Here is a 6,000-nt window from a genome sequence, read left to right on the forward strand (position 1 = left end):
TCTATGCCGGAACACTCTGTAGAGGGAGTGAACGCACTCCCCCTTCATGCTACACAGAGCTGTTACTTTAGGATGAAACATCCTTTCAATCCACCAATGATTATATACACTTCTAAGCATATATGAGTAAATATTTCTAAGCATAAATGACAATCAACAATACAAATCTAACAGTCGTATGCTGCCAGAGTGATACAGAGGGAGAATTGTAGGACACAGGAGATACTTTAAACTATCTTGAAATTATTCTTTAAGTAGAATAAATGGATGCAAACTACTATATGCCACAAGGCTGAATGCAAAGGTTTGATTTTGATCTGAGTGCTGTATGTCTTCCTCCTCTCTCTCTCCCTACTTTCTTGTATCACTTGGTCTAGTCTCTTGTTATCTAATAAAGGTGAAAATAGTTATCCATTTTTTCTCACTTATCCAATTCAAGGTCTCCGGGAGTGGTTCACGCTTAATATAATAATATAATATTGCTTTATTTGGAAAACTGTCAACTAAATATGGTCATTTTGTATCGTACACTTGCAAAATCTGACTCCTGCCTTTTACGTTTAAGTCCCTGAGATGCCAGCAGATGTTGGATGCCAGCTCATGTGGATGATGGTCCTCCATGCTGCAAAGGTTTCACCATGGCAACGCTTTGGCATGTGCCAACGAGGCCCCTGGCAGCACTCGCTCTCCTCCTCAGCGATGTGGCAACCCCGGTGTTCCGGGCCACCACATTGTTTCAGCAGTGATTAATTACTGTCCTGATGAAATGTGAAGGCTCTGGAAATGTCACAGGGATGACACGAGCTTGTCAGTGTGGGCCAGCAGGGAGCAGCGTATCACACACGGACATTTGGAAGGGTACAAAGTACCAACCATTATTATCTGAGCCAGTATCAACCAATTCAAATTAATTTGTCATGCAACTATTAGCTCACAGCAAGAGCAGTAAACATCTGATTGTACTTGTTATTTTAATGCCCACAAACACTGAGCTCTTTGGTTTCTCTAGGCTGTAAGAACACAATACCATCTCATGTAAACATACTGTATGTTTGAGATGTCTGCATAAGTCTTTAATCCATATTTTTCCTAGTGGAAAAAAAGCAAAGGAAGGTATCGCTTGATGAAAACCACAAATGGCATACCGAATTTCCCTGATGAATTGGTCCATTTACTGAAATAAATTGAATTGATGCAAAGGATCCCAGAGGAGCAGAAAATTGTTCAGCTATGGATGAAAACCTTCGCCGAGCTTCAGCAGCTACAAGCAGCCAAGCTTATTTTGTGTTACAGAGCTACTTATTACACGTAAGACTTGTAAAGATGTGCTGACAGCCTCTGTTTATCCCACTTAATAAGAGCAGATTTTTTTTTTTTTTTTGTCTCTGAGCTAAAATGTTTGCTAATTAACTTGGGACAAAAAGAGGAACAAAAGCAATTATTTAAATGAAAGACTCAGATTTCCTTTTGCCATCATATGAAAGATATCATGTGTTGAAGCTCAAATGATGAGCCTCCATCACAACAAGTATCTATATGGTGAAGAAGATCTCTAGTGGTGTTGAAAACGAGTATTTCTGTGACTGAGCAGACACAAGCATTAATTCATGGTTTACCATATGTTAAAAAAAAAAGCTGGAGATGCGTTGTTAGACTAATTACTTGTTAGGGTTACAGTTTTCAAAGTCACTTTCAAGAATCCTTAAATGGCAGGGCGCATATGCTTGAGCCTGTGAGAAGCATCATTGTCAGAATTTATTGATTTTGATCTTGTTTTCTTAGTTTCCTCTTTTGGCAACAAATGGTGGTATATCCATCTCTCGTGAGTGCTACACTGAGGTTGCGAAACATATGGCAAAGCACCAGAGTGAATGTGGGAGCAGATGCTTTTGGTTAATTGAAATGCATCTGATCTTGAATGATTAGTGTCCATCAGAGCATTTCCTTGTTTGGTGTGCTAATGATCAGGCTGCTGTGACAGCGTGTTTCCTCATGCTGATTTTATGGGAAATTTAGCCACACACCATTACCACTTCCAGATCACTGATGTCAGCATTGTAGGTCAATTTTTGAGTAGCATCAACTCATCTGGATAGACCGAGAACAACGCAGTTTATTCAGCAACGTCAGTGCTGTATGTTTACTCGGGATGCATCTGTTTACTTATAAATGGATGCACCACAGCAGTAACTCAAAACAGAAGGGATCAAGATGGATAAACATGTTGTGTTTGGGGGTTTTCAAGGTTTAACAAACAAGTATTTATTTATTTACTTATTTATGATGCACCTATGACTCAAGCACATAAACCAGAGATGTCAAACTCATTGTACATTGTAGACTACTTTGATCTTAAGTGGACTAGACCAGTCAAACTCCCCTTTATGTCAGTGTAAATAAGCTTAACTACACATTTAATCTCTTAAAAGTGTTAATGTGAGGGAAAGAGATGCAATTTCTACAGTCAGTCTCAGTTTTTCAACATGAAAAATTCATGTTTTGTTGGGTGAGGATCGACCGTGATGACTTGTAGTGACTCATAAACCTCTTTTCCATTATTACCTCCTCGGTTCGACTCGCCACAACTCGACTCGGATCGACTGGTTTTCCATTACAATTTAGTACCTCCTAATGTGCGTGGTTGTTGTCATAGCAACACAGGTGGATGTGGAGGCACAAATATACCTGCTGCTTGGTCTGTGGCTTTTTGTCAGACTCAGGAACCGCATCGTCATTTTTTGTAGCCATTTCCCTCATTGCCGGGTTTCAAAAAGGGCGGTTTTGATTTTCGTGAATGAGACACTCTCACAACTCATCGAGACTGACCAGCCAATAGGTGGCATGCAGTCTCATGACGTCATATTTTAGTACCTGTTCTGATCATTTCGAACCCTGGCTGACCAGGTACTAAAAAAGTATCTGGTACCAGTTACTGTGACATAATGGTCAAAGTAAACTGTAGCACGATTTGAATGGTTTACACATCATTTATCTTTGAAGAAGTCTCCACTAGTTTGAAAGCTGCCCAGCTATCATCGTGGACTTTAAAACTTAAATTAGTTTGATGTTTTGTTTTTGTTGTTTCAGTGTTCTTTCATTATGCAGAGGTTGAATGCGTTCCCTTAAAAATGTACAACAGTCAGTTGAAAGACATCAGAAGTCTGAAACAAAAGATAGAAACTATCTAATCAGCTAAATGGCAAATTACCAACTAAAACAGGTCATTTCAATAAATATCTGATGGAGGATTTGCCCATTAGGCCCTTTAACTGTTACAGACAGCACCCATCTATTTCTGACTTGTTCATTTCTGACATGGAAGAGGTGGAGCGTGACATTGCAATTAGATACAGTGCAAAAGACTTCAAAGACACTAACAGTTTTCACTCAATTTTCACAGCATCCCTGCTCAGCGTCATCAAAACTGAGATTGGCATCAAACCATAAACAAAATGAAAAGTCTTCAGTATCGTGTTTTTCAGGTATACAACTGATCAGTCACTATCAACACATGTTAAGCTGTTTGTCAGTCAGATATCGGTTTCCAAAGAAAATTAGGTTGTTGACAAGTGATTTTTAAGAAGACATAAACGGCATACTGGAGACAGTTGCTGTTATATTTTAATCATTCTCGCTTCAAACCTTCTACCAACATCAAAGATAGCGTGTGAGGCAGAAGTCAGACGGATATTCACAGATTAGAAGAGCGCTGGAGCTGATTTACAGGAGCAATATTCCTGCCGAATGGTAATTTGCTGTCTCATTTCTATATTGGTGGTGACCTCCTGCCTCTTGTGCTTTTGAAATGTTCATCTGATAGCGAAGGTGATGTTCAAAGAAGGAAATATGGACTGCGAGTTCTCCAAACTATAGGATTATACATGCTTCCTGTTTCATCAGCAAATGAGCGGGCCTGCGGTATAGTGTGGTCTCCAGGGGTTTTGTTTTCGGCTTTGTGTTTTTTTAGCACATCTCTTTAAGTAATTTAGTTCAGACTGTGCAGTTTTCTGAGTTTCACGCTGGTCATCGGCTTCAGGTCCTTCTCATCTTGCTTTATCACGTTGTTTACTTAAAAGAAAATGTTTGCAACATTTTTTTAAAATTCAGACTTTGAGGAATTTGTAATAAAGTACACTGCTGAGCATGCAAACATCAGTTACATTAACACACTTCACCGGACAAATCTAAACAAAGCAAACATCAGCGGCTGTCCTTGGGCTTGGTTCAGGCTGGGCAGAGGGGTAACCTAAAGACTCAGAAGGTGTGTAATGAGGATTTTACTGCTCGTGGGGACTAGAGGAAAACAGTAGTCTGCTGCCCTGGTGGCTTGTGCCGGGGATCAATGGTCATTAATCTTTCTAAAGAGACTCTGGCTGCACTTTTTAGGGGGTAGAAGGATTGCTGACCCAAGTACAGGACGTGTTTCTGGGTCCAACAAGCAAGGTTTTCTCTGTTTGGATGCCACAGCACTTCTCACCTGTTTTGCCTAGCTCAAAGCAGAGCTTAAGGTGGAGACAAAGAATTAAAGCCAGGACACAACGTGAAGTTATTGACGCTTTCTCTTTTTTAATTATACAGAAAAGGTTTTTTTCATTCAAATATTTTTCTGCAATTAATCAGGTTGTAGAGCAGTTTACTGTCACTGCCACTCCTTTTTTGTTTTCAGCTATTTTAGAGGTTAAATAATATAATATAATAAAACCTTCTTGCCCACATGATAATATAATTTCCCCTTTCCCAGAGGATCAGTAGCTATAAGGTTGCCTACCATGGGTTATGGGTGATAGTGTGTTTGGACCAAAAAGCACTAGTATCACTATTATACTCACCCTTAGGAAAGGTTTTTAGAGTGCTGCAAAAAGCAATAACCTGGCAACTCGTGCAAGGTTACTAGAACTAGGTGTCTTGGTTTCTATCTTCTTATCACACCATTTTAGGTTTAGGCCGCACAATTATCAGTCTGTCCTTTATATATGTGTCCTTTATGTCTACATCACCAGAGAGGCCTCTGTAGCATCAACATAACACAGCAGTCTACTGCAGCTCAATTGGTGCAGAGCTAGATGCCTGTGGCTCCTTATGGAATAGGTCATTGCAACTCCCTAGGTACCCACAGCCCGCCTCAAGCTGGGCAATCCATAGCCAACAGTGTGCTGCCTTGCCACAATCCAGGAACTGACAGCATGTTGCCTCTCCAGCTCTACTCATCAACAGGACTGAATGTCTTAATCGGTCCTCATGAAATTCTGACTTCCTCTACAGAAGTGGAGCACAATCACAAGACCAAAGTTAAGTGGTGATCAACACCTGGTCAAAATGTTGGGATGATTTTGGCTTTGGGAGAATTAAGATGACTGGGAAACTGCTGGTGGAGCTTTCGCTGTGGTCACCGGAAACACTCTGGATTCAACCACTAGCACTAGCATTAACTAATTGTTAAAAGGAGCTCCAGGATACTAATTATCAAGCTCACAGTAAGCTAACAGACTGCTGAATTTGACACAAATCACTTCTCAGAATGCAATAAGCCAGAACACCCTTACTACATAAGTGTCCTCCAGACCCATCCAAATATGGGAATACTTTAGGTATGTTCTGTATAATGCTTCCATGTCTACCTTTAGCAAGAAGATTCAGCCAACAGAAGTGACCTCAATTAGGAGAAGAGAAAAACTCTGTCTGCATAATATGCTTGCACTAATGACTAACCCTGCAGGACATCCTAAGTAAACTTCAGCGGCATGCCAGGCGATGCACCACTGGCTATTAGTTCAGGCTCTGCCCCCAGATACAGATCACAGCTGACATAGGCATCACCAGTGGATGTATCATGGAGTCAAGTAGGCAGTGGGTCTGTCACCTGTTGAGAGAAGAATAGAAAACAAGCAAAAAAAAAGACAAAAAAAACAAAAACAAAGCAACATACTAAACACAACACCATCGCATTAATCTAGCTAAGTGTAAACAGCAGTAAATACTAAATATTCAATGTTGTTGTGC

This window comes from Rhamphochromis sp. 'chilingali', assembly GCF_963969265.1.
Source record: "Rhamphochromis sp. 'chilingali' genome assembly, chromosome: 21".
Lineage (NCBI taxonomy): Eukaryota > Metazoa > Chordata > Actinopteri > Cichliformes > Cichlidae > Rhamphochromis > Rhamphochromis sp. 'chilingali'.